Raw genomic sequence first — 12304 nt, forward strand, 5'->3', positions numbered from 1 at the left:
TAGACATACATACATATACATATATATATACATACATGTATGTGTATGTATATATTCCTTAGTCCCAACGCCAGCTTTCTGTTCAATAGGGCACACTAAAATATTTCAGCTAAAGTTGGAAATGCAGCAAGGATCTATTCTGCTCTTTCCACTGATAATTAACATTGTATTGGAGATATGATCCAAGTGACTATGAGAAACATGAGAATCTCAGAGGAAGAGTCAAAATATCTCTATTTGTAGATGATACGAGAGTATACCAGGAAAACCCAACAACACTGACATTCGACAAATAAATAAGAGAATTCAGTGAAGTACCAGGATAGAAAACTAACAGGCAGCACTCAATAGCTTCTATAAACACAAAAACAACAGTCAATACAAGGATGTGTTGGGAGTGATGACCCCCTTTATGATACATAATAGGAATGACAACATCAAAACTAAAATGAAATGTTTGGTGGTTAAGAAATGTGCAAAACCTATGGCAGAAAAGCCCTAACCTTCTTGTTAAAGACACAAAACTAGACCTGAAGCAATGGGAAGATGCCCTTTGCTCTTGGTTAGAATGACACATCACCATGGGGTACCCTGGAGATGCTTCTGATCTTTCCTCAAGACCAGCAGCTGCAGGTGGCAACCGTCAGGTGACATCAGGCAGCAGGTGCACCTGCAGTTTCCCAGCAAGCTCTGCTGACATCATGCTTTCTCTGGGCTTTCCCAGCCAATGACTGAGCAGGAGTGGGGTACCGGCTGGACATTCCTTCTACCCAAACCTTCTCCCCTTCTTTTTTCACAGGTGTGAGACATACATCACAATTTGAAAGCCATTCCCCACTTCCTCTGCCTCATCCTCCTCTTTGATACTTTGTAGAAATTTCCCCCAATAAATCTCTAGAATACCAATCCCCTCTTGGAGAATGCTTCTCAAAGGACCCGAACTGATAGCAGCCTAAAGGTGTCAGAATCACCCAGGAGGATTGTGGAGTATGCATAAAGCAAATGTACTTCACAGGGCCTGGTTTTCCAAAGCCTTGCAGTTTCAAATATTGACCTTGCAAAGGACAGGAAATTTTCCCCAGGCTATTGAGTCTCTGTTGTAAGATAAAGAATTGTAACACAGCAAGGTTGCTGGCTCAAAGATAGACAAGTTACTGATTGATATGTAAAGACACTCGGGAATTGCTGTAAGAAGAGAATGTTTGCTAAGATCAAGCTTTTGTTAGTGGATCAACTTAATTGTATTATAGAATGTCACCTTGCTTGTCTTACTGAATGTTACTAGCTTCTATTGTTAAACTTGTTAAACTGTACTTAGAAAAAACCCACCTATGTTCTCTTCCTGTAACTTCCTGGTCTGGAGAATAAATACAGGAAGAGAACCCCAATTTGTGGTTAATTTCCCAAATGGAAGGAATGCCTCTATCTTAAGGGTTCTGGGAGATTAACCCCTTTTGGGGGCTTCTCACTGCTCAGAAGAGATGGGCTTTGAGTAATCTTTGGTGGCTCCATCACCCAGGGGAAAAGGGGTGACGAATTCGTGGGAAGCAAAACAACAGTGGATAGGCATATTTGATGGGATCCAACAAAAATACTTCAGAAAGTTCTTTTTTCTGGACTTGGACAAATGGATTCTAAGGTTCATTAGAAAAATACAAATGTGATGTCAGACAAGATGATTCTGATAAATGCAAAGTAAGGACAGACTGGACCCACCTGATATCAAAACATTTTAGAAAGCTTCAATAATTTAAAAGAAGGTAGTATATGTGTGAATGGATTCTGACCAAGAGTAGAAACTCCAGAAATAGGCGGACTCCATGTGGAAATTTAGCCTATAAAAAAGGTGGTAAAGACACACATTTTAATAAATGGTGTTGGGACACCTGAATAGACTTTTGGAAAGAGATAAACTTTCTTCAAGTGGTAACCACTACCGCACCCGACGTTCTTGTTAATAACATGAAGAAATGACCACAAGGAAAATTCCCAGTGGTGATGCCGAAACATGAATACCTCCCCAAGGTTCACGAGGAGTCTCCCGCACCGAGGGCACTTTCAGTGTTTCTTTTCCAGTGTCCATCAGAAAGATGCCACAAGGATGAGACGCCATCGGTGGGATCCCAAAGTAAAGATGCCTTCAGGCTATCCCACAAAGTTCCCATGTATTTAAGCTTGATTCCACGAGAAGGAATGTCTACTGTCATTTAGGTTTATTTTCTGGGAAGACGCTCAGCAATAATAAAAAGTCTATTCCCTTCTAGTTCATTTAGGCTCCGAAGGCTTCTACAAAAGCATTCCACAATGGCATCGCAGGAAGGAGCGTTAGATCTAATTCTACCTTCTTTTTGTAGATAAGAGATATGGAGGACTCAATGTCCATGAGATATGAGGGGATAAGGGGTCCTCAATATAGTGACCAAGATGCTCACTTGCCATGGGCCTTGCTGCACCTGCAAATGGTCCTTACACCTCTCTCCCTTTTAGCGTCCTATGTCCTTGACTAAACTGTGGAATACCACGCCCTGAACACACCCAAAGCGCTGCACAAAGCCATGAGTCACTTCAGGGCGGCGCTGCCCACGTCGGTCTTTAAGTCAGTGAAACATTTACAGCTCTGAGTGTGAAACACAAAAAGCAAACAAACACCGCCACGTGTTCATAAGCACAGTTGGTCCTAACCTTTCATCTCAAAACGAGATTAAGGGGCAGAGCTCAGCAGTTAAAACAGAAGAGACGAGAACGGAGGTCCCCAGATTTTCTTGTTTCACATCACCCATGCTGCCCAGAAAATGTTTTCACAGCACAGCTAAGCAAAAAAATTAATAATACACTAAAAATTAAAAAAGAGAAAAAGGGCTGGCCTTTTTTTAAGAAAAAAAAGCTAAAAGTTCAGCTAGTTAGAGTGTGGTACTGATAACAAGGTCCAGGGTTCCATCCCTGTACAAGCCAGCCACCAAAAAATTAAAAATAAATAAATCAATGAATAAAATGGAATAAATAATTAGAAATATATGTATATATAATAAAAGTATATAAATATAGGAGGTACTTCAAAAAGTTGATGGAAAGATTTGTATTATCTTATAATGCTATTTTTCCATGAACTATTTGAAGTACCCTCATATGCTATTAATGCTTATATTTAATATTTGTAAACATTAAATATTCTACATTTTTTACATAGACTATTTTTATATATATAATAGTTTATATACACACATACTATTATATTTCCATTCTTTAAGTAGTTAGATCCAAACAACAGCTGATTAAGTTTTTTTTTTGTTTTGTTTTTTTGTCTTTTTTCGTGACTGGCAACGGATCGCAACCCTCACACCAGACCGGGACCGGCAACAGGATCGCAACCCTCGGTGTTGCGCCCACACCTCGCTCAGCCAGTGAGCGGCCGGTCTGTATGTGGGATCCGAACCCTCGGCGGGAGCGCCACCACACTCCCAAGCAGCGCACTGTAGCAGTGCACCACCGGGCCGGCCCCGCTGATTAAGTTTTTATGTCAAAGTCACCTAGTCCCTGTTGGACATATACAAATTTGCAGCACTTGGATTCAGATAGAACATTTCCATCCTCAATAAATTTAGTTCCAAACGGTTTTCCTGTAGTATTTACTTTTTGTTCTGGCACCCACAAAAAAGTCAGCTTTGCAAAGGTAACACAGTGCTCAGAAAGGCTATAGCGATTGTTACGGATTGACTGTCCCCCCAAACTCACTGAAGTTTGGTATTTGAAAGGTAGGGCCATGGAGAGGTGATTAGAGTGTGAGGACTGTGCCTTTGTGAATGAATCGATCCATGCACGGAGTCATGGGTGTGGTTCCGATGGCTTTATAAAGAGGGCAAGTGGCCAGGTTAGCTCTCTCTTGCTCAGCAACGGAAACAGACCAATACAGCAAACTCATATTGGAACTGTGAGCTCCCTTAACCAGGTGCTTGCACGGTGTCTGACAGCCGTGATTCTCTCAAAAGTTTAAATTACTCCGGCGTACCCTGGCACAGTTTTGTAAGCTACACAACCAGAAGGTGACCACAGCTTTGTACTGGCAGCAGGGAAGGTCCTGTACCTCTCACAGTGGTTAGCAGTGCAGGTCCTGGAGCCCAGAGACACTGCTTCAGATAATTCTGTCCCTACCATTTAACAAGTGTGTAAGAAAATAAAGACATCCACCTCGTGCCATTACTTGAAGAAATAAACAAGGTAATGTGGAAAAATCACACAGGTCAGTGACTGGCATAAATTCAGCCTTGCATAAAGATGTCCCTGGTGTCACTAATTCAGATGCACCCACCTCCAGGACTTTTACAACATTACTTTTCTCTTGTCTTTCTTTCCACCCACCTGTCAAGTCGATAAGAGCCACATCCCACAATACCCATCCCCTGGTACAGTCTGTGTGCTGCTAGAGACATCTGAATCCTACAGTGCACTGAAACCGTGGGGACAAAACAAATCAAAACCAGCTCAACTCTGGCAAGAGATTCAAACCACCCTCCCCCAGCGCACGTGCACACACACACACACACACACACACACACACACACACACACAAATGGCCCAGAAAAAAAAAAAGAGAGAAACATGTGTTTTTGAAGATAAATACAAATTATCTTGGTCTCTCCTGTTCTACCCACAGAACCCAGCATTCAATCAAAAACAAAAAGAAACAAAGAAAAGAAACGTGAAGGTAGGTCAACAGAAATATTCAATCTAAAATAAAGAGAAATAAAAAGTAAAAAAAAAAAAAAAAAAAAGCTTCCACTTCCAAGAGTTGTGAGCAATAGCTAATAATCTAATATACACATAATTGCAATCCCAGAAGAAGAGACGGGAAATATTTCAGAGATGACGGCTGAAAATTTTGCAGCAAGACAGATGACACCAAAATAATGTTGTTGGTTTTAATATCTTTCTTTTCTTCTTTGCGTCTTTGTGTATTTTTGCAACCTCAGTGAACATACGTTATCTTCCTTTCACAATTCGTTATTTCCTCAGTGAGCAAAGCCTTCCAAACGCACATTTAATTTGCATAAACAAAGAAAATATTTCATATTAATTTGGCGAGAAAGTTATGCATCATGCAGTAACAGCTGACAATTAGCAATCATGGAACTTTGAAAAGGCAATCATTTTTGTTATTTAACATCATATCAGCATCACCTACTGGTACTTTCACTACACCTAAGGAAAAAAACAACTATCTTCATCACTGTACAACTGAATAATATTCTAAGAGAGTTCACGGATCTGTGGACACAGCTGACTTAACTTGGGACCACTAAGTACACTTTAGCTTCTTGCATTACACACGTACGCAGGAGATCCCTGTGCTGCTGAAAAGTTCCTCTGCACAACAGGAAAGCCGTGTGCATTCAAGAGTGTGTCTCACACACGGAGGTCCAATAATGCACCTTTCTGCTCGTGATGTTATAAAAGCAGACTTCATCTATGCTGCCCTGGAAGCACGGGTCTCCACGCGTGGCTGCGTGGCTGCATGGCCATCCAACACGGCTCACACACAAAGCCAGTCTTGATTGAGTTATGGTCTGCCCGTATGTCATTGCCTGGCCCGGCGCCAAGCACAAGGCTGGTGCTCAATACGTGCTCATTGAATGAATGAATGAGCCCATCAACTGGCCGATGAATCAATCAGAGATGGAAGACTGCTGCTCCCTACCCGGAGAGTCAATAGATACGCACCAGTCCTGACGTCTGCACTGCTCAGGCTGCCGTGGCGAAGTACACCTACCGAGTGGCTTAAACAGCAGAAATATATCTCTCACAGTTCTGGATGGCAGGGCTGGTTTCTGCTCAGGTCTGTCCTCGGCTTGTAGACGTCGTCTTCTCCCTGCGTCCTCACATGAGCATCCCTCTGTGTGTGTCTGCGTCCTAATCTCCTCTTCTTATCAGGGCCCCCGTCCTTTTGGATCAGGGCCCACCCTAGTGATTTCATTTTACCTAGATCATCTATAATGGCACGATTTCCAAATAAGGTCACATTCACAGGTTCTCGGGGATGAGTCCAACACATATTTTGGAGGGACACAATTCAAAACCTAATGCCTCTCACACACACACATAGCGAGGCCTGGACACACACGCACACAACCCCACAAGGATACATCAGGCCAGGAGAGAGGCAGTTCCCCAGGATGGTGGGTGAGCTGAGCACACTCTCTCATCTCCTTTATCCCCCTGACCTTGACCAGTTCTACAGAAGACCCTTTCCAGCCTCCCTTCTAAAGCCTGTGTGCAAACAGAGAAATGCGATTGCTCCAAATCACCCTAAACCTCTCTCTCGTTTCTCCGCATCCTTTACATCTTTAATCCTTTTTAAAATTTATTGAAACAGTTGATTGCACATATCTGTGGGGTACAGCATTGAATAGCAATACCTGTGTGCAACACGTGATGCTCAAATCAGGATAATTAGTATATTCAACATTACACAATGTAACCATTTTTTGTGGCCTTTGACCAATTTCTCACTGACTCTCCCTCCTCGTCCCACTTTCCCACCTCTGGTGGCCACAGTTTCATTCCTGTCTTTCAAAAGTTCAAGGAATGATTGTGATTGTTGTATCTTTCTTTGTTTTTTTTATTTATTTGTTTTTTGGATTTTTTTTTTTTAGCTCCCACTTATGAGTGAGGTTTACATCTTTTAATCTTGGGTTTGTCACTGACTCGCATATGTCAGCTCGCCTGTAACTGCTAGCAAAGAGTGATCACTCTGGGCCGGCCCGGTGGCGCACTGGAGAGTGCGCTGCTTGGGAGCGCGGTGGCGCTCCCGCCGAGGGTTCGGATCCCATGTGGAGACCGGTTCCCGCTCACTGGCTGAGCGCGGTGCGGGTGCAACACCAAGGGTTGCAATCCCGTTGCCGGTCCCCAGTGCGGGCTGCGATCCCGTTACCAGTCAGTAAAAAAGACAAAAAGGGAAAAAAAAAAGAGTGATCACTCTGTAAACTCTGGTCGTGACCTGATCTCAACGGCACCAGCGTCTGAGCCCCATCGTGCCAGCTGCTCCTGTCTCCTGTGCAGCGGGGTAGACGCTGCAACGACCCTGTCTGCAACTCCCCTGCTGGAGCCGGTGATCGCTGCAGTCTCACGGTCCAGCTATGCAAGGCAAAGCTACTCTCTCAGTGGGGTTTGTGTTCAGATAACTGTACAACTCAGGTAAGGAGAAAGGCAACCAGCACCTGAAACTGTTAAATGGTGGGCAAAAGGCATGATGTGGGTTAGGGTGTGATAAGAGAAAATTCCCTTCCAGATGTGGTTTATAACTCTCTGAGGTCATCGTCCCTTCTTAAGACTCTAACTTGGAGGGATGATCTCATGTCTTAGTGGTGGCAACGTCTGGGGAAGTTATAAAAATGGCAGCTGTCTGTCTCCCTAGCTCACTGCCCACACCAAAATAAGCCACAGGAGGCTCAAAGATTTAGGTGTGTAGGAATTCAATCATAAAAACAGGGGAATGAAACACGGTGGTTGCTATTATTTTCTCTTAATAAGATAACGTCATAGTAATGATGGCTTTTCCAAAGAAGATGCACATGTTGTGGATGAAAAACTACATACCTGTTTAATTTTGTATAATCGAAACTGCCACAAATAACACCAAAAGGCAAAGGAGAAATTACAGCACATGGGATATAGGAACAGGCAAAAAATGAATCAGCAATTCATAGATATTAAATAAAATGTAACCTATGAAACAATGTTCGATCTTACTATAAGGAAATACAAAGTAACCCAAGTTACTAGTTTTATCAATCTGATATGTCTTAGAGAAATTAGATGTTTATATTCTCCATTAAAACTTTCCCAGAAAGACCATATCTTCTTAGCAAGCAAATTGGAAATGTCTGTGCAAAGTTTACATGCACAGTCTCTTCAACCCAGCAATTCCACCTGCAAGAATTAATTCTGCAGACAGACTACCACAGACATACAAAGACACACGCACAAAAATGTTCATCGCTACCTTGTTTATAATAGAATAACCTTCTGCGTCACTTTAGACAAGACTTCTTGCAGGTGTTATTTGAAAAGTCTTATTGCTTGAAGCAATTTGGATGAATCACTAGGGAACTTATACTGAGTATAAAAAGCAATTTCAAAAGGGTTACACTCGGCATGACTCCATTTCTATGACATTCTTGAAATGACAAAAATTATAGAAATAGAGAACAGGTTCCCAAGGGTTAAGAGAGGGTGAGGGGTTGAGGTGGGGAGGAGGTGGGTGCAGTTGCAGAGGGACAACAGGTAGGATCCCTGCGGTGACAGAAACGCTCTGTATGTTACCAGTGGGCTGGATTCACACACCTGCACACGCCATAAACGTGTGTAGCACTAAATACACAAACACAAATGAATGCAGGTAAGACTGGGGGAATCTGAGTAAGATCAACGGCTTGTGTTAGTGTCGATATGCCGGTTGTGACATGGTACCATAGTTTCGAAAGGCTTGGTGGAAACTGGGCAAAGTGGACATGGGATCTTTTCACATTATTTCTTACAACTGCATGTGAATCTACAACGATCTCAAATTAAGAACTTTAATTAATAAAAAAGTCTAAGTATAGGCCATATAATATTTCTTTTTTACAAAAAAAAAAAAAAAGAAAGAAAAATAAGAAAAGCCATTGCCTTCTGACGACTGGTATAGATGTCCTGAAAAGTATTCATGTATTTTATGGTTCCGTTTCAAACTGTTGATATTTTCATGCTTGGTTCTTTTATCAAATACAGAGGGCTGCAGACACAGAGAGTTTTCTACACAGTCATGAGCTAAAAGGGATGCCAGGTACAGGGGTTGTCTAAATCCAGGCTACAGGTATCCCCACCGCCTCTTTCCCCTAAGAGCTTTCTGGACTTTACATTTATGCTTCAAATTTCTTCCTGTATGCTGCATTAAATTCTCTCTCAAAGCATAGGTGGGTCATAAATTCATTTCTTCTCTCATTAGAGTGTTTGTTCGTGTACTCCAATGGAAAATAACAAGTAGGTATAACACCTCAACATTACTCCTTAAACGAAGCCACTGAAAGGACAGCAGCATTAGCCACTAGGGAGTGCAGATCAAAACGATAAGGGGATGCCACTTCACACCCACTAGGGTGGCTATTATCAAAAAAGTAAACAATAACAAGTGTGATACATAATGTGGAATAGTTGGAACCATCGTACCACTGCTGGTGGGAATGTAAAGTGGTGCAGTCCCTTCAGGAAACACTCTGGTAGTTCTTCAAAAGGTCAAACATAGCATTGCCATGGGACCCAGCAATTCCACTCCTGGGTATTCACCCAAAAGAATTGAAAACACAGATTCACTCCAATATCTGTACATGAATGCTCACAGCAGCGTAGTTCGCAGCAGCCAAAATGTGGGAACAATCTAAATGTCTATCAATGGATGCACGGATAAACAAAATGTGGTCTATTCATACCATGGAATATTACTCAGCCATGAAAAGGAATGAGGCTCTGACACCTGCTGCAACACGGATGAACCTTGAACACGTCACACTCACGCTAAGTGAAAACATAGCAGACCATAAATTGCCTAGTTTCATTTATACAAAATACCGAGAATAGGCAAATCCATAGAGACAGAAAGTGGATTCATGGTTGCCAGATGCTGGGGGTATAGAAGAATGGAGATTGACAGCTAATGGATATAGGGTTTCCTTTGGGAACGATAAAAACGGTCTAACATTACAGAACAGTGTTGCTTATACAACTCTGCACATATAGGTATGTGAATTATTCCTCAATAAAACTATTCAAATGGGGGGATACCTTGTGTAATCATGGATATTGGGAGATGAGGTAAAGATTTGGAGATTCTGGTATTCATCTCACAAATGAATAACTAATTACACAAAGCCTTCATTTCACTGTCCCTGTGCCATTATTGTCTAGACTGTGTGTGTGTGTGTGTGTGTGTGTGTGTGTGTGAGTCCTCAAATTCAAGAGACTGAACTTAAGGTGACCAGTAGCCAAACACCCAACACAATTGTCCCCAGGAATCCATTTTAGGTTCTTAAAGAAGAACCCCTGTGTCAATAAACCACAATAATTTAGCTTAAAATCCAACTAATGGAACAGTAAGTAGCCACCTACTTAGATGAATCACAGATCACACGCTTCCAAAACTTCACAAGCCCGTGTGCCATTGGATAATCAGGCGACCTGATGGTTATTCATTCCAATAACAGAATGATCTAGAAGGACTGGACCAGAGAGGCCAGGGAGGGAAAGAGAGTAGAAACAGAAGATGTGGCTTAGTAGATTTATACATCACATAACAAATGCATTAATCCTAAAAAAAGACTGGCAGAAAAGGAAGGTATCGAAAAAGACCTTTAAATCCTATTCTGCAAAGTTACTTAGTCCTAAAAGCATGATTTGAGAAATGACATTGCATGAGAATCAAGAGATACCAAAATTCATTAAAATGGGCCCCAGTATGTCCTTTACACTTCACATTCTCCAGTTAACTTTTTTAATTCAGTTGCGATCCCTGGAGGTCTTCAGGACCGGCATTTCTATTCTAACTAGCCCATTCTTAAAAGTAACCAAATAATACAGAAAACAAAAAACAAGTTTAGCAGCATCTACTAGCAAATTTTGCCAACCATCTTAGCCACACAAGAAAAACACATTCATACTTTGTCATTTGTATGGCTACATTTCTTCTGTTTGGTTTTTCATGAATACTCCCAGGCAATTTTTTTTTTAAAGTCCTAAAAGCCAAACTTAGGATCTGTCATCTGGGCACAAATCTGTGCATTTTAGTTGACACTTCATCAGCCCAGGAGCAAGGAGGTGGGTCTGTTAGGAGACGCTGGGCTGAGGTGATGGTTAATGCTGGCTGAAGGCAGAAGACCTCAGGGTCAGGGAACCAAACTCAGTAGCATAGGCTCTCATTGCCCTTTGGCAGCTGGTTTCATGGAGAAAAATGCACCCTGCCTGATGTCGCTGGGAGAAGCCTGTGTAAGAAAGCAAATTATTAGCTAAAAGGCTGTGTGTGTGTGTGTGTGTGTGTGTGTGTGTGTGTGTGTGTGTGTGTGTGTGTGAAGAAATTTACATCTGTAGAGAAAACTATGCAAACAGCCAGGCTTCCCCTGCAATTCTTTCTAAGGGCAGGCTGGTTTACCTGAGATACTTTCATCTGCATCACAAGACACTCTCTGCTCCAATTTAACCTCTGTCTTCCTTCTTTCACCTGGGACACCTCCCCCAGAGCTCAGAGAAACTCAGCCCCAGGCCACTGTTCTCAAAACCTATACCTCCCCCATGCCCTCTCTCTTATAAGCTTCTGTACCCTATTGAATTGCTGGGACTTGGGGAAAATTACTCTCCCGTGTTTCCCTCGTGCAACGCCCCCTTCCCAGCATGTGAAAATGATACCATTTGTTATGCCTTTTCTTCAAATTGATCAGAGTGTGTCAGTGATTTTCCAGTGAACTTCAGCGGGCAAAGAGAAAGTTTTTCCTTCGGCCCCTACACCTGTCCTAGGCATCAAGCTTTGGGAACCTCATGACAACAGAGGAGAGAGACTGTAACCTGCGTGCCCTGACCCAGGTGCTCAGGAATGAAAATCAGCAAGAAGGAACCATGGACAATGCAGATGGGACCCGTAGCTACCACCCAGAATGCACAGACCAGCCTGCTTCACGTAGGATGACAGGCACTGCCAGAGCACCCCAGAAATTATCCATCAACGCCCGAGTTCTGGAACACGCACAGCTCCCAGCCATCTTTGGGGAAAATAATGCTTGTGCCAGAGTCTCAAAGAGCACAGACTCACAGAGTGGGGAAAAAAACGACTGCCCATTCACAAAGTGCATCTGAGCTTTCCAAAATTCTCCATAATCACATCCACCAACAAAGACCTCCGAGAAGCAAAATCTGAAGCCAGAGAAAGCTTTGAGAGAGACAATGAGCAAAGACTTTCAGGCAAGTGCGAGATGCTTGGTCCCTTGACCTACAATACAACAGGAGGCATTTCTGTCCTGTCTCTGCAGCCTCCTGGTCTATCCTGGGGATTGTGGACTTGACCAGCCTCCACAGAAACGTGAGCCAAGTCCTGTGGTCCTTAGATGTGTGTCTCCTGCTGGCTTTCTAGGGGTGTCATCTATGAACATAAAGTCTGGCGGAGAGACGGTTCTCCAGAAAAACAGAACCTCTCAGGGGAGATTGATTCTAAGGCATTGGCTCAGGTGAGTGTAGAGGCCAGGGAGTCCAGAATGTGTAGGTAGAACAGCAGGCTGCGGATCCAGGGATG

This window comes from Galeopterus variegatus, unplaced genomic scaffold, assembly GCF_000696425.1.
Source record: "Galeopterus variegatus unplaced genomic scaffold, G_variegatus-3.0.2 Scaffold21, whole genome shotgun sequence".
In the NCBI taxonomy this organism is placed as follows: Eukaryota; Metazoa; Chordata; class Mammalia; order Dermoptera; family Cynocephalidae; genus Galeopterus; species Galeopterus variegatus.